Source organism: Phycodurus eques, chromosome 9 (genome assembly GCF_024500275.1).
Source record: "Phycodurus eques isolate BA_2022a chromosome 9, UOR_Pequ_1.1, whole genome shotgun sequence".
NCBI classification, from domain to species: Eukaryota; Metazoa; Chordata; class Actinopteri; order Syngnathiformes; family Syngnathidae; genus Phycodurus; species Phycodurus eques.
This window is the reverse complement of record NC_084533.1, coordinates 8,317,223-8,343,957: the sequence shown is the minus strand read 5'-3', so window position 1 is coordinate 8,343,957 and position 26,735 is coordinate 8,317,223. Positions and strand designations below refer to the sequence as shown.

Sequence of the window (26,735 nt, the reverse complement as noted above, 5' to 3'; positions counted from 1 at the left end):
ATATTTTGGTCCACCCACTCATCCTCACAAAATAGTTTTAATTCAGCAAAACTTGAGGGTTTTCGAGCAGTCTGGACTTGAATATGATTGAAATTCTGTGGCATGAATTTAAATAATAAATAAAATCAGCATGTTATGCTTACTTGGTTTTACCCTAACCCTTGATACACAACTTACGAAATGCTTCGAATGAACACGCATGCATCAATTACGGGAAATTAATGGCTGAGTCAATTATTTTTTTTATGCACAAATATTGTGCAGATTTCCGAAAACTAGGACAAAATCTCCAAATCACTGAAAACCGAATCGTATGAAAACTAGGGCCTACGAAAACAGCAGTTCAATTGTAGTTCAAGATTGATAGCAGCGTGGGCCAAAGGTTTTCTCCCCTTTTTAAATTTTGATGAATTTGATGACATTTCTCAGTTCTCAAAGCGAGGAAGGGTGGAAACTCAAATTTTCCAACATCACTATTCGGTAGTGCAACTACACTACACTATAATTGTGCATTTATCTTGCATATTAGAATGTATGACAAAAACCAGATGATGTTTGGTATGACACATTGTGGTTGTCGATGATTTTTACTTTCTGAATATTCTTTCTATCGTACATGAATTTCTCTGTTAAGTGTCAGTACTTGAGAAATACTGCAATATGCTCTAACTACAAGTGCTGAGTCCAGTTCAGAGTGGAGCCCTGCTGAGCTGGGCCGTAAGCCGAACATGAATGAAGGCTGAGAGCTTTCGAAGTAGATATCCAAAGCCAGAGCCCACCGCCTGCAGTGCGCTCTTCTTCCAAATTGCCTCTGCTCACAGATTGTTCATTTGGGCATCAGATGAAAGCACATTCTTGAGGCTTTATCCTGCATAGAAAAAAAATATTTAAATCCATTTCTCGCCTAATGTCAGTCTCATACATGACGTATGGTGATTATATACTCGATAATGAGCACAACGTAACAACTTTTAGGAGCAATGCTAATTTTCCACAAGATTACAGTAAGATTGGAATGCTCATGAGGATGGAGGAAGAGATTATAGGACAACTGTAGTTTGGATATACAGTTCAATTAATTCCTTGACCATACTCGTAGCTCAAAACACTCATACAGTATCTCAAATCATCTTTCCGCATTGGAATTAATGGAAACTAATCCAATCCAGCTCCACAAAAAAACACCAACAAAAAATTGTGTAGCGTGTTTTTAAATAACCTTCCGCAATAAACGAGGGAATACTGTACTGTAGAGGGCTATCTTCCAGAGCCCCCGACGATCAATGTAAATCTTATTTATATATATTTTCAAGCTTATAAATGCAAAATATACATGTGAGGTGCAGGTTTTATTTTTGACCATTTAGGGTCACAATCCTCACCTTCTACAGCACCATAATATCTGTGACTGAATGTGTGTGGCTTTAAAAGGCGTGGCCTGGAGTGTAGCATTGGCTGGCTGTTAACTGGCTAAAATGTTAGCCACTCACATCCTCACACACACGCCCAGGCGCATGCACACACACACACACACACACACACACACACACACACACACACACACACACACACAGTGTTGAGTGACTCGGTGTCAGTTGTGACCATCGGAAGCTCCTCTATGAGTCTGTTTGTAGTAGTTATTTTGTAACAGTTTGTTCAATAAAGTGATTGAAATTGCACCGGCGGCTGTGTCTATCCTTGACTACCTGTGGAGGGACTACAATTCATTCTAACTAATTAATTAACTATTAATTTATCTAATGATGCTTACGTGATCGGAGACGAGTCTGACATTTTTGGGGATTTCCTCCGGTTCGGAGTGAATTTTGCTACTAATCACAGGATTGGGCAGGAGCGGGAGCGAAAGTCACAGGACATGGAAATTATGACAAAAAGGAGTTACTAGGAGTGGACGTGAGTGGAAACCATGACGGGAGTGGAAAGTTTCCCCTTCTGGTGACCTTCAAGATAAAAGATATTAATGAAAACAGAGCACGATTAACTGGGAGTAAAAAGGGGGAGGAGGGGAGTGGGAGGGGAGTCAAAATCCACTCCTGTGTCAGCCTTTACCGTAGACGTGCAGTTGTGTAAGCTAGTTCTGGTTTGCGGTAGACGCGCAATATGGGCAAAGAATTATTTATTATTCTGTAAGAATAATTTGATAATATTCTACACAAATTTATGTAAATCTGTACTTGGTTTCCAGGACATTTATGGATGGACACAGCATTTCAGAACATTTTATTTATTTAACATTACATTTTTTAAAGTGCTTTATACATCTTCTTCAAAACATTGCACAACAATATTCTATAGCAATATTTCACAATGAACAACTTCAAGTTATGTCCAGGCTGTATATAAATCACAGGTGAATATGCCAAATTAGGTTTGCTCAATAGTATCATAGTTAAGCTTTTCTTTTTTTGTTTTTTTTTTAAAAAGCAAATATCAATAAATTAAGATGACATCAAAATGTAAACCAAATTAAATATTTTAAACCAACTAGACAGGGTTGTCACCTGGCTAGACCTCTGCAGAAATAAGTTTAGGTGATGATGTTCATGATGTCTTGCCAACATTTACTTGCTTTGTCTGCTCTTCTCAGCGACCGTTTTTCAGCACATCTTACATGCAACATTATTTTAACCCACGTCTGTCTTCCACTCCGGGCTGGCTGGTGGTGGTAGTTAATTAATTTAGCGATCCAGTGTGACCTAGGTATATTTGGTCTCCGCTTTGATGCTCCGGGTGCTGATGATTCACTAAGCGTCTGTATGTGAAGTTGAGTTTCGCCACCCCGTGGTTGTCTATCTTTGCGGGAAGAACGAGTCTCGCCAGAGACTGGGGTGCTGGGCGTCATCTTTCCATGGGGTGTCTGCTACAGGTGTGATTGGAAGTAACGCCCCTACCTCTGTCATAACCAGTTACTGGACTTCCGTGCTCACGGATTGTCCATAACGAACACCATGTTCAAGCATAAGGGTCTCCACATGTGCACTTGTCACCAGGACACCCTAGGTCGCAGTTGGATGATCGACTTTGTGGTTGTGTACAACACTTGGACACTCGGGTGAAGAGAGGGGCGGAGCTGTCAACTGATCACCACCTGGTGGTGTGTTGGCTCCGATGGTGGGGGAAGATGACGGTCCAACCTGGCAGACCCAAACGTATTGTGAACAGCTGGGAACGTCTGGCGGCATTCCCTGTCAAACCTGTGGCAGAACTTCACCCACGTTCCAGGGGTGGCGGGGGATATTGCGTCCGAGTTGACAATGTTCCACACCTCCATTGCTGAGGCAGCTGGCTGGAGCTGTGGCCGTAAAGTGGTCGGTGCCTGTCGTGGCAGCAACGCCCAAACCTGTTGGTGGACACCAGCGGTGAGGAATGCCGTCAAGCTGAAGAGTCCGATCTGGCCTTTTTGGCTTGTGGGACTCCTGAGTCAGATGATGGGTACCGGCTGGCCAAGCGGAATGCAACGTTGCTGGTCGCTGAGGCAAAAACCCGGGCGTGGGAGGAGTTCGGTGAGGCCATGGAGAAAGACTTCCGGACGGTTTCGAGGAAATTCTGGTCTACCATCCGGCGTCTCAGGAGGGGGAAGCAGTGCACCATCAACACGGTGTATAGTGGGGATGGGGTGCTGCTGACCTCGACTCGCGACGTTGTGAGTCGGTGGGGAGAATACTTTGAAGACCTCCTCAAGTCCACCGACACGCCTTCCCGTGAAAAAATATGAAAGTGACCATATTTGGACATACAAGGTGTTCGCCTGCCAGTCTAAACATTTGGAGGGATACAATGGGCTCGTCAAAGATCATGCATTCTAGTCCTTACTCAAGTTAACATTTTCCTTAATTCCCCAGGGAATCATACACACATCTTAACGACATAATTAAGACACACAAACGTGAGGCTCATTTCTTGCTGAGGCATCAAGCAGTGGCAACGAAGTGTCTATTGGACAGTCTTGTTCATGCATTTGCTGTCTGTATAATCCCTGGAGGCCATTTAATTTTTTTTGTCCCTCTGCCTTGTTGATTCCTGTGATGTCCTCTCCAGCTATTGTTTCAGTGGATCCCAGACCGTGGCTTAATCTTTGTTGTTCATACCTCACCTCATAGCTGTGAGGTAGCTCGCTGTGTCTGTCTTTGCAGAGAGAATGAATCAGTTGTTTGTTTTCCAGCTCTGTAGGTCCTTGGGGCCCACAGTCCCTTGTTGCTCAGTGGTGAACAGGTGCGCTTGTTTACCGTCTCTTGTTTATTTGCGGTGGTTCTGTTCACGTTACGACTAGGACTTCATGAATGGATTTCAAATGCAGACTCGGGCTCCAAAATGGATGAGCGTTAGACATTTGAAAATCTGAGCATGTGTGTTAAATAGATTTTTTGATTCCCCCCCCTTCCCTTAGGATGTTTGCCTTTTTTGGCGAATGTCTGCTTTTTTAATTTACTGCAGTGTATGTTATAGTGTCATTAGGCTGGAATGTCCTAGCACTTTTTATTCTTAGATTGCATCATTACATTTCTCTCCATTTGCCCTGTCTCTTTAGAGTTTAGTCACACTGAAGAAAAATGGGCTCTGTCACACTTACTTAATTTTGCCTTTCACTCTGTGAATTAAATTCTTTAATTACAGTAAATTTTGACTCGAAACCAACATGTTAAAGGAGGGCTGTGTGAAAATATTTAAATGTAAAATATATGCGTTCGAGCCGACGTACATTTCTTGGAATGCATATATTAACATTGACCTTTTGCTAAAGGATTGTAATGTATGCAGACACCCCAAGATGCTTCACTGCTATCCTGCAGTGTCTTTAAATGCGGAGAAGGTGAAGTGGCTAGGAAAAAAAAAAAACAGAACTGGAATTTATTAAAATACATTTTATTGCATTTTATTATAGCTAAACTAAGGTCCTGTATTGAAAAAATGGCTGTAATCAACAGTTGTATAATAACCCCTTAAATGACAGTGTATAAAATCCCACCTAGAGAGAATTATCGCCCGGCTGCAGCTGCTCTCGGCTTTATGGAGCTTCGTGTCATTATCTAAGCTGCACTGCTGCAACTGAAGTCTTTTCTGCCAGTTGAACTCTGGGTGTCATTTTGGGCTTGTTCATAACAAGGCCTGGTACACACATTAGGATTTTTCAAATCTTAAAAGATTATTATGTTTTTGTTTATTTGTGACAGACCCCACACGTAAAGATAAAAAAGGCATTTAACAGTTTTGGTCACATTGAACAGCTGCTTGGTGCATGCTATTTTATTACGCCCCCCGCCTGCCAAGCCCCGGAGGCGAAAGTTCTCTTTGCATCCGGTGTCAATGCATTGTAAATCAATGATCATCGCCTCCATGGTAGCGAGTAAGCTACAATTCTTACCATGCTTACCGTGTCACGAAGGGAGAACGAGGAGGGAATAGGCGAAGACGATGTCAAAGCCATGCTAATTGCTAAGCTATCATTACAAGCAGTTACAAAACATTGAAAACAATGATTTGGTGAAAAAATAGACTTGTCACATAGCTCTGGCTGGAACCGCGTTTTCGCAGAGAGTAACCAACTTTGAACAACAAAATAACAGGCCAATTAATACGTGTTCAGAGATGTAAATATAAAATAATACATATCCACACAGGATGCCGCGCCTGAACTGGAAATGAATTAGTACGTAATTGCACATATCACATCAGAACATGGGCAGGTTAACAGTATATTATTGTTATTGAAATTCATTATTAATACATATTTGTAATATAAGATAATCTTTTAGTCCCACGATGGGAAAATTTACAGCAATTGTGGATATAACAAATATAAATATGTAATATAAATAGCATTAAAGAGAAGACATAATAAAATTTCTTGTACAAGAAGTACATTGCACAAAATAGAAAACAAAACTATTGTCCATAAATAATTCAGTCTATCACCAATGTTATGTTTGTTTGCAAAATACAGTGCTGAGTTTTAATTTTGACGTTTGAGATCTGATTAATCTGCTTTAATAGCCTTGCATTTTTTTTTTGTTACCACGGCTGAAAACAGAATTGGCAAAGGCGAATTAATCCATAGATACAGATATTTTTCATGATGGAACGTCGAAATCTCATGTACTGGTACTTTGATTGAGGCTGTAACTGCGTCCACCATTACAAGGTTGATGTAATAAAAACATTAAAACGACAACTATTGAAGCCATAATTTATTAACGATTATGATTATGACTGTCCCATGGAAATGTTCATGACAAAAGTTTGAAAATATGGAAATTCATACAAATTTGGACAAATTGTTCCTCAACTGAATTTTTATTGGTAGGCAGCTCTGCTATTGACGGGCTAGCTAAAGATAGCATTTGATCATGAGGGATTTACCTTCAAAGAACGAATATTCTTACACAAATGCTGTAGTAACACATACAGATAGATAATATTATAACAATTCTCTCAGGCATATGCAAGGAAGCAAATACTAAAGCCAATGGAAGTGAGCAATGCTATGCAATAATCCGGCGCCACGCTTCTGCCTCTGTTGCACCTAAATAACCTGCTGATCGTCATTGCCATCAGGTGTGCCACAGGAGAATCCGCCCACCAACAGTCACCCAGGAAACTGGAGACAGGAGAAAAAAAACAGCAGATAGGCACAGAACAGGAAACATGACAGTACCTTCCCCTCCCCCTGGCAGCCTATCTGGCTTATTAGTTTGGAGTGAGTGGAAGTCACGAATGCCTGATGGATCCAGGATCCAGGAGCGAGGGACCCACTTGCGCGCCTCAGGACCACACCCCTCCCAGTCGACCAGGTACTATACACCCCTGCCCCTTCTTCTGGAGTTGAAAACAGACCTCATCGTGAAAGCTGGCTGGCCATCAACCACGCGCGGAGGAGGACTCAGCGAGCAGGTGGAGACAGGCTTGAGCAGGGAAATGTGGAAGACCGGCTGGATCTTGAGTGATGAAGGGAGCTTGAGCTTCACAGCAGCAGGGTTAACGACGGAGACAATTTCAAAGGGACCAATGAAATTAGGACCCAATTTCTTTGTCATCCCTGCCAACTGCAGGTCCTGCGTAGAGAGTCACACCTCCTGGCCTGGACGGTAAAGAAGGAGCAGGGACTCGGTTGCAGCAGGCTAGCTGCCTATTGAGAGCGGCGGTGCGGGACAACGCCGCACGGGCATTCCGCCAGACCCGATGGGCTTGCCTGAGGTGAACATGTACTGAAGGAATAGAGACCTCCCTCTCCTGAGAAGGGAATGCTGGAGGTTGAGAACCATAAGCCGTGTAGAAAGGTGACATACCTGTTGCTGAGCAGACAAGAAAGTTGTGAGCATTTTCCACCCACGGCAGATGGGAGGACCAGGACGACGGGTGCTGATGACAACACAACGAAGGGCAGCCACCAAGTCTTGAGTCGTCCGCTCAGCCTGGCCATTTGACTGGGGGTGATGCCCTGAAGAAAGGCTGGCAGATGCACCCAAAGCTTTACAGAATGTCTTCCATACTTGAGAGACAAACTGTGGTCCTCTGTCAGAAACCAGGTCAGAGGGGATGCCATGGATCCTGAAAATGTGCTCAACCAACAGCTGAGCAGTCTCCAGGGAGGAAGGCAGCCTAGAAAGGGCAAGGAAGTGGGCCACCTTTGAAAACCTGTCCACCACAGTATGTCTTAGACCCATGGCTCCATTGCAGCACCTCCGGGCGCAACGTCCCCAGAATAAAAAGTTTGTCGTCTGGACAACAGTCAGGAATCTGTATATCCCTCAATGCCTTGGCCAACCGTTTCTCAACCTCCCACCGGATTCCTCCAACAATACGGGCCACGGGTATGATCGTTTCCAAAGGTCCGCCCTCAGATGACGACTCTTGGATTCTAGAGAGTGCATGTGGCGTGATTTTTCTCGAGCCTGGTCTGTCGGTGATGGTGAAGTTGAAGCGAGTTAGGAACAGGGCCCACCAAGCTTGACTGGAATTTAGTCTGTGCGCAAAACAGAGGTAGCCAAGGTTCTTATGGTCCGTGACCACCTGGAATAGAACAGCAAGTGCCTCCCATCCTGCAGCGCAAGGACAATGGCCAGCAGCTCCCTATTACCCACATCGTAATTCCGCTGGGCTGGACTGAGGCCACGCGGGAAGAAGGTACAGGGGTAAAGTTTCCGCTTGACCGGAGATCTCTGGGACAGGATGCCCCCCTCTCCTGAATCCCTCAGAGCATCATATTCAAGTGTATGGCTTTGTGGTGATTGCCCGACAGTCTAAACAATAAGGTATCGGTATGATGAGTGACCACCGCCAGAGGGCGCCCATCAAGGTCAGTAACCTCCTTGGGAACATCCAATTTAAACAAAGGACAATTAAGTGTTTTAAAGGAAGAAAAGAGGTCCACAAAGTTGTCATCTGCTCCAGAGTCAATGAATGCGGTGATATTTATACTGTGAACACCACAGGATATTTCTCCCTGCAATTGTATTCGCGTAGGGGCCGAACAACTAGGAGTGTAACTATTGGACTAAGCAACAGCAGGGTACTCACAAGGCATATTGGGACTACAGGTGTGGCTCAATGACTGACGAGGAGTTGAAACTTTTCCACAGAGGGAATCGAAGCGTTAATAGTTTTCGGTGACGTACTCTTAGGGCAGGTGGATAACTAACGTCCAGGCAGGGAGCACTATAAATGCAGGCGCTTTCTCATCCGTCTGTCCTGGTGGTTGCTTAAGGAACAAGGCGTCAAAAGGTGGAATGATGTCCACTTTTTCCACAGCAGATCTCCCCGACGGGGCAGTGGCGAGCGACAAGTCCCTGGATTCAATGGCGCGTTCTCTCTATCACTCGCGCAGCCGGGTTTCAAGACAGATGGCAAGTTCGATCAGTTCCTACAGCCACGATGACTCGTCCTGAGCGGCCAGCTCATCTTTAACGCAAGCATTCAGTCCTCAGCGAAAAATGCTACACAGGGTGGCATCGTTATAACCGCTGTCAGCAGCAAGAATGCGGAAGAAAATAGAATATTCTGCCACCTCCAAATCCTCTAGCGCAAAATCCAGCAACCGTCTACCAGCTTCTTTACCTTTAACAGGATGATCGAAAACTCAGTGCAACTCGGTTAAGAAGGATTCAAGTGATGCCGGAACTGGGGGATTAGAATTGCTCACTGCCGTTGTCCATGCAGCAGCTTTGTCGGTAAATAAACTCATAATGAGCGCAACTTTGGATCTATCCTGCGCATATGTGGATGGTTGCTGTTCAAACACTAAGGTGCATTGATGAAAAAACTGTGCACACAAGCCAAGTTCTCCAGAATAACGGGGTGGGTGCAGTATGACAGGTTCTCATATGTTGTGAGTGTTGGGAACAGGAATAGTGATGAGATGAAAGAGTAGACGACACCACCGTAGTGGTGGGGGTACTCCCATCCATTAAGTTAGCACATACTTGATCGACACGTGAACCTAACGCGTCAATATTGGAAGATAAAATGGTAACCACTTCCATAATCTTTTGCAGTGACTGCTCGTGCTGACCAACTAATTTGCCATGGCTTGCTAAAGCCAGGTGGAATTGATTATGGTCTACGGGATTCATAACTTGGCTGTATTATTCTGTTATGGACCATCAAAATGAATTTGAACCCCAAAGCAGACATGAAGTTTTAATGGCAAAAGGAGTACTAAGAATGTGAGGAGAGAGGCGAAACAAAAAGAGCACGTAACACGCAAGTAGAAACTGTAAAAAGTACAAACCAAAGAAGACACACTAAACGTGACGGAGCCACTGCAGAAAGACAACGCCAGGAATACGAAAAAATACTTTACACCAGTGGTCCCCAACTCCCGGTCCGCGGACTGGTATCGGTCCGTGAGGCATTCGTTACCGGGCCGCATAGAAAGAATGACTAACTTTTATCATTTCCGTTGTATTGCGTTTTGCATGTCAAATGCGTTTTGTTTTGAAAATTGACTGGATCTTCTCTGCCGCAACAGGTGTGCGTCTCAATTGATACGTCAAGACTGCACAGAACGATTCTGTTTCCGCCCCCAGCCGACTCACTAACGGCGGCCAAGCTCAAAGAACCAATAATTTCATAAACTGATTCAGTTCATTATGTTCACTGAAAAGAGTCGTTCTTTGCATCCAAGCAGGTGTTTTTTTGAACATTCCTCAACTTTCCCAGTCTTTTGTTGCTCCTGTCACAGCTTTTTTTTTTTTTTTTTTTTTTTTTTTTTTTTTTTTATATAAATGTGTGGCAGACATCAAATTCACGGTGGGAAAATATTTGCAAAAAACAATAATGTTCATCAGTTGAACATAAATATCTTGTCTTTTTAGTGTATTCAATTGAATACAATTCGAAATCTATTTGTAACTCTTTTTTTTTCCTGTTTTTATTTACGTTTGACACAACTTCCCAACTTTATTTGAATTGGGTTTGTACTTGCAACTTGCACGTGACTTACTCCCACTCCTGACTATTGATGCCCATAGAACTGGAACTAAAACTCATGTGGTGGTAACGACAAAAGCTGTACACGTCCCGGTCCTGGTCCTGTCAACAATAATATATTACTACATAATATTTTGCCCAACATGCACGTCCCTATAAATACTATAATAATATGCCCAGAAAGGAATAACAACAGAATGGGCACTGCTAAGTGAGCTGCACAGTCCTCTCTCCCTATCTGCATTCGCTGCACTTAATTTATTGTTGATAATGTCTTTTATACTTGAATGACAGCTTAGATAAAGAAAAGTTAAAATAGTACTCACAACTATACAGTTGATAAAGATTGACAGTGGAATGGATTAATGTATATCTTTCTGTGGGAAATGAATGGAAGAAATCTGAGGACCTCAGAGGTCCCACTACATACGGTATGTGGATGATTTAGACACAGTTCTCGCTTCCATTGTATTTAAATTTGAATGCATGACCTACTAAGTGATGTAACTCAATGGAAAACTATATGAAAACCCCACCTGGATCCCATTTGCCACAGTAGAAGAATAAAACCCAACAGATAAGTGCTTGAATCTACAAGTATGCATCTTTTAGTTGCGTCGGATATGACCATAATATAGCTGGGAGGTCTGACACTAGATAATGGACTGCAACAATGATATATCTCCGTAATGATCTCAGGTTTTTGTGGCGAAAGAGCACAGGCTGCTCCCGCAACACAGAGGCAGAATTGCTCTTAACCTGGCCCTCACATTGAAAAGCAACTACATGAGCCTGCAGTTTGTATACAGAAAAGATGCAATATTGATCGGACCTCACTGTCACCTCCTGGAAAGGAAGATTACATTCATTTAAAATCGTCTTTACTAAAGATGCTGATGTTGTCATAGATACCTGGATCCTCAATCTTCTGGTCGAGAGGCTGCAGTGTGTCCCTGACTGCTAATAGGTATCTCCATCCAAATGACAAATGTGCAAAGATTCTTAAGATCAAGCAATTGCAACCAGATCTGATGGGAAAGTAGCCTCTGAACATATTTAATACGATTTTCACCCCTGAACTGGTCGCCAGCCAATCGCAGGGCACATATGAACAAACAACCATTCGCGCACACATTCACACCTAAGGGCAATTTAGAGTCATCAATAAACCTACCACGCATGTTTTTGGCATGTGGGAGGAAACCGGAGTGCCCGGAGAAAACCCACGCAGGCATGGGGAGAACATGCGAACTCCACACAGGCGGGGCTGTGATTTGAGCCCCGGTCCTCAGAACTGTGAGGCAGATGTGCTAACCAGTCGTCCACTGCGCCGCCCCTTTAATATCGACCTAGAAAAACAAAAATGCTGGGTGGATGGCTCTAGCTGATACCAGGAACAACATCTGACATCACTCTCTCTCGCTCTCTCTCTCTCACTCTCTTTCAATATAGGTATACTTTTATAAATAAAACCCCTGCCCCATTTTTGATAAACACTTAGGCCCACTATGTTAAAGTATTTTGATGTTGGTCAATATGGTAGTACTCGAAGTTTGAGAAGCACTGCAAAATTGTAATTATTGATTTTGATTATATTTATGTTACTATTATTACAGTTATACTTTGTCTGTGGTAGTACAATATGTCTGCACATTGTTATAAACCCTTTCATTTGCCACCTGTGATGTAAACCAGGGCTGAGTTTATATGGGGAAAATGTGTACAGACGACTCACCAAATAAAATAAAACTGGGTAGAAAACACATACCTGTGTTCTGCAGTATCTTTGTGTTTTAAAAAAATTGTCCTTCATAGGGACCCTTAACGACTTCCCTCTCGTTAAAGCATTTGAGTATCCTTCTTTTTCACACAATTTACAGAAAAACTTACTGTTCTCTTCATGGTGTCGAAGCCAGGAGAATATGTCCAAGCATTTAGGTTTGAGTTGACGATTTTTGTCCCAGGTAAATGGGACAATGGGAAATGGGATCGCTGCGTGATCCTCATCCGAAAATTCGAAGTTGTTAGTCGTTTAGCTCGCTTCGGGGCAGGGAGGTTTTTGGTGCATAAACCCATGCAATATTTGGGTGTTCTTTCATTCTACTTTAACAGCAATGGGGCTAAATTGCTAACCTTCGCTCCCATGCCACCACAGGCATATACAGTGGGTACGGCAAGTATTCAGACCCCTTAAATCTTTCACTCTTGGAGCCATTTGCTAAAATCATTTTTCATTTTTTTCCTCATTAATGTACACACAGCACCCCATATTGACAGAAAAAAACGGGATTGTTGAAATTTTTGCAGATTTATTAAAGAAAAACTGAAATATCACACAGCCATAAGTATTCACACCCTTTGCTGTGACACTCATTTGCTGTCCATTTCTTTTGATCATCCTTGAGATAGTTCTACACCTTCATTGGGGTCCAGCTGTGTCTGATTATACTGTTTGGACTAGATTAGGAAAGCCACAAACCTGTCTATATAAGACCTTACAGCTCACAGTGCATGTCAGAGCAAATGAGAATCATGAGGTCAAAGGAACTGAAGAGCTCAGAGACAGAATTGTGGCAAGGCACAGAGAGAAGATGGCGCCTACCCGTGTGGCCGTCTCAATTATGTGCTCTCTAGTATTGTTTTTGTATTTTTCGTTTGTCTTTGGAGACATTACACGACTCACTTACACAAGGGGAGACTTGCTAACCATCAAGGAGGCTACTACGGACTTTATTTCACCAACTTTCGCAAATCCGCTCAGTTGTTTTCCTCGAGTTACTCACCGGAGGAGCGACCGCGGTCTTTGGCGCATGAAGACTGAGGCGGCGCCACAGAGGGAAGCGAGCCAGCATCCAGGTGAAGCTCTGCAAGAGAGGATACAGATTGGCGTTTCCGCCAGTCCACCTGTCGAATCTACGCTCTCTACCCAACAATATGGACGAGCTTCATCTTCTGATAAAGACCAGTAAAGACTTCGGACGTTCCGCCGCCATGTGCTTTACAAAGACTTGGCTTTGTGAGGCTGTACCCGATGGGGCCGTCATGCTTCCGGGCTTCCATCTTCACCAGGCAGACCGCGACATGGAGTCATCGGGGAAAACAAAAGGCGGCGGGATAGGCTTCTATATTAACGAAAAATGGTGTACGGACGTCACGGAGTTCAGCACACACTGCATCCCGCATTTGGAGTCACTGTTTTTGAATTGTAAGCCATTTTACTCGCCTCATGAGTTCGCATCATTCATTCTCGCTTGTGTCTACATTCCGCCTCAAGCTAACATGAATGCCGTACTGCTAATACTTGCCGAACAAGTAAACGAAATTGAAAAAAAAACATCCGGACTCACCCCTCATTATTCTCGGGGGAATTTAACAAAGCTAAACTCAACCACGAACTCCCTAAATACAAGCAGCACATTGACTGTCCCACCAGGGAAAATAACATTTTAGACCACTGCTATACTACGCTAAATAACACATACCGTGCCAAACCTCGTGCATCACTGGGCTCATCTGATCACTGCTTAATTCACTTAATACCGACATACAGGCAAGAACTTAAATGAGTGAAGCCTACAGTGAAAAAGTGGACCAATGACGCACAGATAGAAGTTCAAAGCTGTTTAGACTGCACAGACTGGAGTGTCTTTGAAAATTCAGCTGGCAGCCTCGGTGAATATACGGACACTGTCACATCCTATATTAGTTTCTGTGAAGATGTGTGTGCACCAACAAAGTCATTTCGTACGTTCAATTATTATTAATCATTAATCAGTTTATTTGAAAGGGGACAATGCAATATCATAAAACACATGAAGTACACATGGTTAAAAAAGCCAGAATTAGCCGCAAGGGTAGTTTTCATCTGTAGTCTCCTGGCCATGATGTAAAAAAGCAGTAAAATACATCTCCAAGACAATATGATACAGGATACATAATCAAAGACTTACTATACTATTAAGAGAGAATAAAACCACAAATAATTTGATCATAACAAAAAAAACATCATAACATACTTGTCTTTTAGTGTTGGCAGCTATAGGTGTTAACTAGCCACATTTTCATTTTTTTTGGTGAAGGCCTTGTATGTTGTAAGCAGTTTAACCTCCACAATAACAACAAGCCGTGGTTCACTGCCAAACTTGAGCAACTTCACCAAGCTAAGGAAGGCGCATATCAGAGTGAGGACAGGGCCCTGTATAATCGAGCTAGAAACCAGCTGACTAAAGAAATTAAAATTGCAAAGAGAAACTATGCAGCAAAGTTTGAAAAAGTTAGCGCTAACGACTCTAAATCAGTCTGGCATGCATTCCAATCGCTGACCAATTACAAGCGACGATCACCCCAAGCTGAGAACAATAGCACACTAGCCAACGACTTGAATACCTTCTACTGCAGATTTTAAAATGACACTTTTGTGGACATCAGCTCAGCGTTCAACACCATCATCCCTGAACTCCTTTCCTCCATGCTTCTCCAACTCAGCGTCTCGCCTGCCATCTGCCAGTGGATTTACAGCTTTCTGATGGCCAGGACACAGCAGGTGAGGCTGGGGGAGACCACCTCATCCACACGCATCATCAGCACTGGGGCACCCCAAGGTTGTGTCCTCTCTCTGTCGGTGCTGCTACAAAAAAGGACAAACTCCGACTGCAACAGACAATCAAAACTGCTGAAAAGATTGTCTGTACCCCCCTACCAACCCTTGAGGACTTGCACGCTGCCAGAACTAAGACAAGAGCGTGCACAATCCTCTCAGACAGTCCAGATCCCGGTCACCAGCTCTTCCAGCCCTCCTACCCTTAGGTATGTGCTACAGATCAATGCAAACTAGAACTAGCAGACATTCCAACAGCTTCTTCCCTCTTGCAATCAACCTCTTAAACAGCTCGCCTACAATTCCATTGCAACATGCTGCCCATGTTTTTGTCTTGAGTTTGTTGTCACATTTCTGTTGGGCCAATTATACATACTCGTGCACTCACTGTAGTAGTCTCGCCACGCTGCACTGTCTGCATATATGTTGTTGACCAATACTGGCCACTCATTCCAGAGTAGCATCTGCCCCACTTGCACACTGACTGGGGAGTATCTGCAACATTTGCACAATCAACATTGTCCCAGATTATCGCGCTACTAGTCACTTTAAACTGCATACACTTGTTGAAGTCTCTGCGCCCTTTGCACAATGGTCATTGCACCGGACTATTGCTATATTAGTCATTCAAACTGCTCTAAGTGCTAGAGGGCTCTGCATCTTTTTGCACAATTGTCAAAAAAAATTAAAAATAAATTGAACCCGCCGTACCAGATAACTAGCAACCCTTTATTGCTCAGTGACTGTTTTTCTCAATGTCTTTATGTCTCAAAAGTGTTCTCTGTTACTTGACTGTCTGTTGTCATACTAGAGCGGCTCCTACTATCGGAGACTAATTCCTTGTGTGTTTTTTGGACATACTTGGCAAATAAAGATGATTCTGATTTGGATCTGCCCAAGGTTACAAAAAACAACAAAAACGCTGCTGCACTTAAGGTTCCTAAGAGCACAGTGGCCTCCATAATCCTTAAATGGAAGATGTTTGGGACGACCAGAACCTTTCCTAGAACTGGCCGTCTGGCCAAACTGCGCAATCGGGGGAGAAGAGCCTTGGTGAGAGAGGTAAAGAAGAACCCAAAGATCACTGTGTAAAGAAGAACCCAAAGATCACTGTGGCTGAGCTTCAGAGATGCAGCCAGGAGATGGGAGAAAGCTCTCGAATGTCAACCATCATTGCAGCCCTCCACCAGTCGGGGCTTTATGGCAGAGTGGCCCGACGGAAGCAAGACACATGGAGCCTGCATGGAGTTTGCTAAAAAAAAAAAAAAAAAAAAAAAAAAAAAAAAAAAAAAAAACACCACCTGAAGGACTCCAATATGGTGAGAAATAAGATTCTCTGGTCTGATGAGACCAAGATAGACCTTTTTGGCCTTAATTCTAAGCGGTATGTGTGGAGAACACCAGGCACTGCTCATCACCTGTCCAATAGTGAAGCATTGTGGTGGCAGCATTATGCTGTGGGGGTGTTTTTCAGCTGCAGGGACAGGACCACTGGTTGCAAAAGATGAATGCGGCCAAGTACAGGGATATCCTGGACGGAAACCTTCTCCAGAGTGCTCAGGATCTCAGACTGGGCCGAAGGTTCACCTTCCATCAAGACAATGACCCTAAGCACACAGCTAAAATATCGAAGGAGTGGCTTCAGAATAACTCCGTGACTCTTCTTGAATGGCCCAGCCACAGCCCTGACTTAAACCTAATTGAGAATCTCTGGAGAGACCTGAAAATGCCTGTCCACCAACGTTCACCATCCAACCTGACAGAACTGGAGAGGATCTGCAAGGAGGAATGGCAGAGGATCCCCAAATCCAGGCGGGAGCGCAACAAGGTTTCCTCCCTAAACTGAGGCTGTGATTGAGAGGGGTGGACAGGAGAAAATAGTAATCGGTAAAATTGCCCTTCGGCAGCGTGGCGAATAAGCCAAATATAATAGGCCCAGTTTCTGCGCGCCGTTGGCGATGTGGCGAATTGGGAGCGTGCATGGTAACTGATTCCTGGAGAGTGTGCAAGTGGCCCAGCAGCCCAGAAAGCAGCCTGGCCCACAGGGAATTCTCCCGGTGCTCCCGATTAGCCACTCCGGGTCACGGGATGTTAATTTTGTGCCTTCAGTGTTCCAGTAGCTTGTTTGTCAAACAGGAAGTCAGAGACTTATAACAGAAAGTCAAAGGGCTACAAATAGCAGGAAAGCTAATTATTTATACTACTTCGTTCTTTTCTAAAGGACTGAAAGCGTTTGCCGCTAAGTGTTATTTTATCTCTGTATCATACTGTATACGAGATAATTTTTAGTTACAGTGGATACCAATAATTGATATACAGTGGTGCCTTGAAATGTGAGTTTAATTCATAGCGTGACCATGCATCCATGGTCCATCTCAAAATATATTTCTCCATTAAAATTAATAGAAATGCAATTAATCCATTCCAGTCCTCCCAAAAAAACACCACAAATTTTCATTTTTAAAAAAGACGTGTCGCAGTATATTTTATTATATAGTCATAAAAAAATAGACAGTTTTACATTCCCATCCCTACTCGTAAGTTCAGGTATCATTGTTTGTTGGTGTGCAATGAGATTTTTTAAATGTAAAATATGTGCCTTGGCTCAATAAAGGTTGGGAAACTGATGTTGATGTAAAACTGGAGACTGGAAATAGACCCACACCAATGAAAATAACCTAAATGAAACAATAACTTACAGTAAATGTTGGCAAGAAGCATTACTACCATGTTTACCATCAGTGGCACTAATGTGGTATATAAACATCAGTATGCTGAGTGCAAACCTAGTATATGGCCCTGCCACAACCATTAACACCCTAGCCGTGCTGTTAAAAAAAAACTCCATCCTCTCCAGTTTTGAAAGGCTATTCCCTCTATTTCTGCCACATGACCTTCTATATGGCCGTAACAGAAGTCCAAGTGCGGCTTCACGGTCCATTAACCCCAAAGCAAGCAAACACCATCCAATGAAAAGGAGAACGTTAATACATTGCAAGACCTCGTCCTGCTGGATACGGTTGGCTATGTCTTTGCAAAGCCTCCAGCATCATTAATGAAGGCCGCCAAGGCCGTCCTCACATCTTCGCAATCTGTTTTTGCCTCCGCCATCTGGGGAAGTGGTACATGAGCATCTGTGCTAAATCCAGCTGAATGCTAAACACCCTTTGACTCACAAAGGGAAATAAGATTGGTAACAGACTGCATGCCTCCTACCCTTGCGCTTGCCACCCACATACCATCTGACCCTTCTCCATTGGTGCTGGTCACTTTGGACTCTACAGTTTGAAATGTGAACTTCTTTTTACGAATAAATAATATTGAATTTAATTATTACTTGGGAGGAACATTAGTTGCCTTTAGCCCCCTGCTTTTGATGTATTTGTTGTTATATTTGTATATATATATTTAAGTTAAACTTGTGATTCCCAGTGTGCCATGAGAGATCATCAGGTGTGCTGTGGGAAATTTTCCAATGTCACTTAATTGGTCCCAAAATGTTCTATTTGCTACAATGAATATCTTTGTTCATCTATCTACTACTGTATGCCACTGACGTATAGTGACAGGAAGAAAGATTCAATGCTCTACCACTAGAAAGCAGTTAACCTATGTATCCACTTTTTATGATTTTTATTTTTGTTTGTTTGGTGGTGTCCCGTGAGATTTTTTACCAATATAAAATATGTGCCTTAATTGGCTCAATAAAGGTTAGGAAACCGCTACCAGGTCACAAAAAAGTAAAAAAAGGAAAACTGAGAAAAAGGACTGTCAAATTTGTCAATCTCTTACTAAGGAAAGACATTATTTAAAAGAGAAAAAAAATCCCCAAACTTTCTGATATTTGATTGATTCAATACAAGAACAGAAAATTCTTTGTTTAATATTAAGTTTTCACAAAGAGGGATCAAATGGAAGCAATATATTTATGACTGTGGTTGTACTCTGCGGTGGTTTAGAATTGCAATGCAATGTACTGAGAATTGGTTCTGATCATTTGCCCATCTCTTTGTAGCTATATAACATACTGGGTGTTGAAAAAACATTCACATCATTTCATAGTCTAATAACATAGCCAATTCGAGCTCAAATGATCTATGAGATGTGTAAAAACAAATTTCATCCATCCATTCATTTTCCGTACCGCTTATCCTCACTAGGGTTGTGAACGTGCTGAAGCCTATCCCAGCTGACTCTGGGCGAGAGGCTGGTTACACCCTGAATACACGCCAGCCAATTGCAGGGGACATATAAACAAACAACCATTCACACCTATGGGCAATTTAGAGGTTTCATTTAACCTACCATGCATGTTTTTGGAATGTGGAAGGAAACCGGATATCCGGAGAAAACCCACTCAGGCACGGGGCGAACATGCAAACTTGTTGTTTGTTTATATGTGCCCTGCGATTGGCTGGCAACCAGTTCAGGGTGTACCCCGCCTCCTGCCCGATGATAGGTGGGATAGGCTCCAGCACGCCCGTGACCCTAGTGAGGAGAAGCGGCTCAGAAAATGGATGGATGGATTATTTTGAATGATTCCAAATACTGTGTGTCTAAAATACCGTAATTTCTCATAAATAATATGCTCTTGAGTATAAGCCGAACCACAATAAAATCAGGAAAACCCTTCTACCTATGTATAATACGCACCACCGATTTGCTGTTATCATAACATGAATGAATTTTTCGAAGGAATATTTTTTTCTCTCTGCATGCACTGACGTTCGTACTGTACCTGACCCCAGAACAACCAAGTCACGAACAGAACACTACCATTAGTAGGTGTTACTAAAATTTTCAAAATACCTGTATATCTAGCTAGACAATATTATCATATCATACATAGAATTAACCCTAGTTTGTAAGAATCAGATAAGGATTAAGGATTTTTATGACACTTTCTATGTCGCAAATGGGCTCAAATTGTCTTGCCCAGAAATCAATGTAAATTATTTGGAAATTTGTGACCGGAACCATGACTCTCTGGTAGAAAAATGCTCGTATGTTACTTTTATTCGTTGAAATGTGATTTTTAAAAAGCCATTTGTGGGGTCCGCTCGGGCGAGAGCAAGTGGATCGTCAGAATTACGTCAAACAGAAAAAAACAAGTATAATAATAGCGAATCCCATCCATATAGTTTTCTATTGTAGTCAAATCCTATGAACGCGTGACCTTTGACGCTGAAATCGAGGACTATTTTCATATTTGTCAGAACCACAGAAAATCTTATCTGAATTAAAAATTTCAAAAACGTGGTGGTAAAGGGACATCCCAAAAGTGTAATCTGAGAAGAACAAGGATTACTTTACGTGAAACGGGAAAACGCGATTTTGGTGGACCTCTGCTAAATCCAAGTGCCCGAAATCAGACACAGAAAAATTGAAATAAAATGGTGGCCGTTTTTATCGTTTTAGTAACATACCTACCATTAGTTTCTAGCTCTATGAGCCTGTCCGTCTCTTCTCGTTCCTACACCTGCAAGCCCAGCGATGCGTACACTTGTAAGTAGCAGTGCTCACCACAACCCCTCAACACTAACACACAACAAAAACACACACAACCCAGTTCATTACAGTATTGCAGTCTAGTCTATTTATGTTTATTGTGAAACACCAAAACATAGCTACTGTGGGCCATACCGATGCCAAAATCAACAGACCAAAACGTACGAACGTGATAGCTTGCTTTCTATGCCAGTCCCTCTCTCTCTCTTTCCCCTTTCCTTCTCTCTCTCTTTCTCTCTCTTTCTCTGTCTCTCACTCTCCCTCCCTCCCTCCCCGTTTCCTCACACCGAGCAGTGCGATGCATTCAAAACCACTCGGAAATGACAGTGCTAAGTGCAGCAGCTCAGTACACAACACAGAAGCAACACAGTATGCTCCCACAACCGCGCAAAGTTTATCTCACATTACCTTAGCTGAGCCGAGCTGCTCCATAGTTCCCTTCTGATTCGGCAACAGCGATCAATTTCTTCTTAAAAGCAGCAGAGTAACTTCACCTTCTTTTCCTCAAGTTTTTTTTTAACTTGGGAGATGTGATCCGTGAAGTGGCGGTACAAGAAATATATCTGCCGAAGACACAAAATCCAACAAACGTAGCGTCGCCTGCGAGGCCGTCATTATTCTCGGGGGGTTGTTGGAAAGTTGCGGAACACGCGCACTTTCAGAGTAGAGTTAGGCCGTCACATTGAATTTGCGAACGCATCCTCAGTGAGCAGTGAACATTTACCATATTATATATAAATTTACAACATTGGACCTGAGACATTATATATCCTGAAAGTATGAATGATAGTACACCTTTTTCACAACCCCTAGGTACCGGTATACATTTCTACAATGTGAACACAATTTTTTGCACTTTCCTTATACCCATGTATAAGACGTTCTATTGACCTCTGATGAATATTTTGGGAAAAAAAGTACATTATACACGATAAATTACGGTACCTCTTATGATATGACTGCAGTAGTGTCACTCAAAACCAAGCATTAACTTTGCCAAAGCAGTATTGTTATTACAGCCCTTTTTGTCCTGTATCTGTATCCCTTTCTGTATCTGTATGCCGGAACAGTTTTACTGTGTCACAGTGGAGTTTTTAAGCTTCCGCTGTGGTTTCTTAGTATTATAATTTAAGTTTATTGAGAATCAGAGTCGAACAGAACAAAGTTTCTAGAGGGGAGAGGGAAACGAAGACAAAAGACAAAGCACTAATTGTAAACAGGATGAGAAAAGTAAGTCATTACAGTATCTACAACAATGAACAATGTTGCATGGGGCTGTAGTGCTACACCCTGTGAGGGAAGGACAGGACAAGCTAGAACAGGACAAGGACAGGAGAAGAAGCATGCAGGACAAGGGTCGTCAACTCGGCTGTACAACTGAAGTGGGGTGGGATTGACTGTAAATTATAAAAGTCTATAGTACGAGAGTATGAGTGAGGGAATACACAAGCAATTCGCATATTCATGAGTTATTTGTCGCAATAAGTGAGTGGCCCCACACCCAGTGAAGGAGTCCCAGGGGTGTGTGCCTGCGGACACATGCAAGTGAATTGACACTGTTTTACATGCACAAAAACTGACAAAAGAGAGCAGCCCGGTGGACGGGACACATCCCACACCGAGGGACACAGGCCTGGTCTGCCGGCCCCACCGAGGCGCCCGACAACTGGCCATCGCAGGGACCCAATGCCATGTGTCCTCTCACCATGCAAACCGATCTAAAATGTGTGGGAAAAGAAAATAAATACATATAATAATAATAGGAACGGTGGACGACTGGTTAGCGCGTCAGCCTCACAGTTCTGAGGACCCGGGTTCAATCCCTGGCCCCGCCTGTGTGGAGTTTGCATGTTCTCCCCGTGCCTGAATGGGTTTTCTCCGGGCACTCCGGTTTCCTCCCACATCCCCAAAAAAAACATGCATGAATTGGAGACTCTAAATTGCCCGTAGGCATGACTGTGAGTGCGAATGGTTGTTTGTACCTATGTGCCCTGTGATTGGCTGGCAACCAGTTCAGGGTGTACCCCGCCTCCTGCCCGATGACAGCTGGGATAGGCTCCAGCACGCCCGCGACCCTAGTGAGGCGAAGCGGCTCAGAAAATGGATGGATGGATGGATAATAATAATAAAACAACAACCTCAACAACAAAGAATACAAAATTCAAAAGTTTACTTTCACTTACGAAGATAGTCTTGTTATTGTCAAATGGCACCCTACCCAGGCAAAGAAATCAAGAGTCTAGATTTAGCACGTTGAGGAAAGGTGACCAGCTATCTACGTATATATGTACCGTATTTTCACGACCATAAGGCGCACCGTATTAAAAGGCGCAGTCTCAGTTACGGGTCTATTTCTGTATTTAACACACACATAAGGTACACCGTATTATTGGGCGCAGGCATGGTAAAGCATACGCTATCTTAAAACATACAGTAGCATGCATGCACGCTAAAACAATGTTTTTAAAAAGGCAGCGGAAGCAAAACTGAGTTCGGTTGTACTTTATTGAAGTATTTAACAATGTACTCACGTTATTTTCTGATCAATCCTCATCCACAAATCCATCGAAGTCCTCATGTTCTGTATCCGAAATGAACAGCTAGGCAAGTTCTCAATCAAACACGGCAGGTTCCCTCTTGTCATTGTCGGAGTCAGTCTCATTACCGTGCGGCTCCTCAGAAATGATGCCGGCTTTTACGAAAGCTCGAACACCAGTGCAAGCAGACACGTTAGCCCAAGCATCCACAATCCACCATTCACAAATTGTGGCGTAACTTGTCCGGCGCTGCCTCCTAGTCTTATTAAAGCTGTGTTCGCCATCTGTCATCCATGGCTCCCACGCCGCTCACTTCACTTTGAACGCCCTGTTTACACGGATGTCCAGTTATTCGTCAAGCCTCCCGGAATGATACAAGCTCAGAGTTATTGCACTCAGTCGAATGGTGACTGTAGAGACGCTTCTCCTGGCTGTTCTTTGCTCATTAATCCATTGCTTAAGTTGGTCTTCCAACTCAGGCCACCTCGCCTTGTTTCCGAGGAAACTCAGCTTCGTCTTCTTGACTTGGCGGGAACCTGCTCAATTCCCATTTTCCTCCACGTAACTGCTAGCTTGCAGTTTCAACTGTGCTTCGTAAGAGTGTCTCTTCGTAGGTGCCATTTTCGGTGGTCCTGAGCCAAACCGATGTTTTTTTGCACTATGCATATACCCGCGCTATATACCAACTCGGGGCGTGTCTTTAGTGTCTTCTGTCACGCGCACCCTTCCCCCTTTAACGTCCGCATGCTGTCCTCAGTCACGTCCACCTTTCCTCTATATAAGCAGCGTATCGGCAGGAAATGCTCCCAGTCAGTCAAGCAGAGCGCTCATCAAAGTCACACAACAACATTTACAGATATTGGAACTCGGTGCACACATAAGGCCGCCACATTATAAGGCGGCCCGTCCATTTTGGAGAAAATTTAAGACTTTTAAGTGCGCCTTATGGTCGTGAAAATACGGTAATATATTTTTTTCGTTCTGCTGATATTTTATATATAACGCAAAATATTCTATGACGAGATTTATCCACTGATTGATGTTAATAGGTTGTTTGTTTTTCCAGTTTAATAGAATTGTTTTCTTAGCGGTAGCTAACGTGACAAGTAATCATTGTGAATATTTGTTAGGGAGGTCGATTATGCTTAACTCGCCAAGTATGCACAATCTTGGAGAAAATAGAATACTGAAATTCAAAATGTAAGAGAGTTTCTGTGTAACCGAAGACCAAAAGCATTGAATTGGTTTGCATTCCCATATAGCATGAAAATAGGTGTCTGGGGTAGTTTTGGAGCATTTCGTGTATATATTAGATGGAGAGAAGCCCATTTTAAGCATAGTGTACTGAGTAAAGTGTGTTCTATGGAGCACTTTATATTGTATAAACTGTAGATTTGTGTTTTTTGTCATTCCAAACGTACTATTACAAATCTGTACCCAGTAGCTACGGTCAGTGGACATGGAAATGTCTTCTTCCCATTTGGTGATTGGTAAGTGAATTGATTTAGTCCATGAAATTAATTTATAAACTTTTGAAAGATTTATTTTCCTTTGCGGGAGTAGCTTCACTATTTGCTTGACAAACTCTGGCATTTCAAGGGTGCTCTGGAGTGTTGGTATTCTTTTTTTTTTTTTTATTGCAGCTTTTAATTTATTGTATTGAAGGAAGTTCCCGCCTGTTATCTGGAATTCTTGGAACAGTTCATCACGTGTCCTAAAAATATTATTGTTAAATAGTTGTTGTAGGTGGTCAATTCCATGTTGTTCCCATGTACTAAAATGAAGGGTTATATAATTAATTTAAAAATCTGGATTATGACAGATTGGGGAGAGCATACTAGGAGCTAATTGAGATCCTGTAGATTCTAAATTTTGCCACCAAGCCTTTAAGGTGGATGCGATTATTGGGTTCTTGAAGCATTTATAGCATTTAAGACTTAATAATAATAATCATCTGAGATTTTTTCCAAAAGTGCTGTCTAATTTAGATTGGTTAGCTCTATGTGTTTTGACGAAATATTAATACCTAAATACTTAATGTTTCCAAAAGGAATAGGGTAATCTTGATCTGCAGGACTCCATTAGTTTGCTGTTATTGGGAGTATTGTTGATTTTGTCCAGTTGATAGAGTAGTCTGATATTTGTGAAAATGTTTTAATGAGGTTGAAGACTGCCTGAAGAGAATACTTGGGTTCCTGTAAATTAAGAAGAATATCATCAGCATATAGATTGGTTTTGTGTTCTGTCACTAGTGAGTAGGTACCTTTTTATATTCACATTCTGACATATAGCGGTAGCAGGAGGTTCGATGAATATTGCAAATAGCATTGGTGAGAGTGGACATCCTTGTCTGGTTCCTCTTTGTAATGTAAAACTTTGTTAAGTAATCCTATTTGTGGTGACTGTCGCTTTCGGCGAATTGTATAATGTTGCCATCCAATGTATAAATGAATCTCCAAAGCCAAATTTGTTAAAATTGTTATTACAGCCCTTATATTGCATACATTTAGATTGTGCAGATGTACCGATCGGTTGTACTGTATTACAGTGAGTATAGCAAGTCTAGCTACTCCTGTTCAAATGCCAGGTTTTTGTGATGAAAAATGAGACCAAATCAAAAACCTATTTCCTCTATTAATGTGATCTATAACCTGTCCAACTCATTTGAAAACAAGAAAATAAATATTTCAGAGGGGGAAGTAAAAATAAACAACTGAGATAATGAGTTCATAAGCTTGCCTTTCTTTTTTTTTTTTTTTTTGTCTTTCTTTTTTTTTTTTTTAAAACTGTGGCTGTATTAACCAATCACATTCAAACTCATGTTACATGGGAGTCAATACACACCTGCCACCATTTTAAGTGCCACTGATCAACCCCAGATAAAGTTCCGATGTCCTCGTAGGCTTTCCCTGACTTTTTTTTGTTTTGGTTTGGTTTTCTAACAGAAAGAAGCCTGAATGTTTTGCACTAACACTTCTTCTTTTCCTTTGGGCTTGTCCCGTTAGGTGTCGCCATAGCGTGTCATCCTTTTCCATGTAAGCCTATCTCCTGCATCCTCATCTCTAACACCAACTGCCCTCATGTCTTCCCTCACTACATCTGTGAACCTTCTCTTTGGTCTTCCTCTGGCTGACTGCTATTTTTAGGCTCCACTTCCAGCTGAAGGAAACCACCCCATAGACATGATCCTGCCACCACCACTTTTAGTGACGAGCAGTGTTGTTTTTGCACCAAACATGCTTTTCGGAATCTTGTCCAAAAAGTTCAATCTTGGTTTCACTGGCCCATAACACATTTTCCCACGTGTTTAGGAGATTTCAAGGGTGTTTTTCTTTCCCTTGTAAGATAAGGCTTCAATTTTGCCACCCTGCAACACAGTTCAGATTTATGAAGAAAACATGAGATTGTTGTCACATGTACTAAACTGTCTTCTTGAATAATGCTGTTCAGCATCTTGACAGCCTCCCTGGCCAAATTTGTTCTCGTTTTTAATTTTGGAGGTTCGTCCAGTTCTTGGTATTGTCACCGTGTGCTATATTTTCTCCCACTGAAGATGACTGTCGCCACTGTCTTCTATGGCATATTGAATTCTTTGGAAATTCTTTTGTACACTTCTCTTGACTGATACCTTCGAACAGTGAAACCCC

General features: G+C 42.6%; 1 protein-coding gene across 5 annotated transcripts in view; it reads left to right on the top strand.

Annotated features, from left to right (window-relative positions):
• macrod1 (mono-ADP ribosylhydrolase 1) overlaps nucleotides 1-26,735 on the top strand; it is a 174,517-nt gene that overhangs the window by 20,731 nt on the left and 127,051 nt on the right. The gene's annotated exons all lie outside the window — the stretch shown is intronic.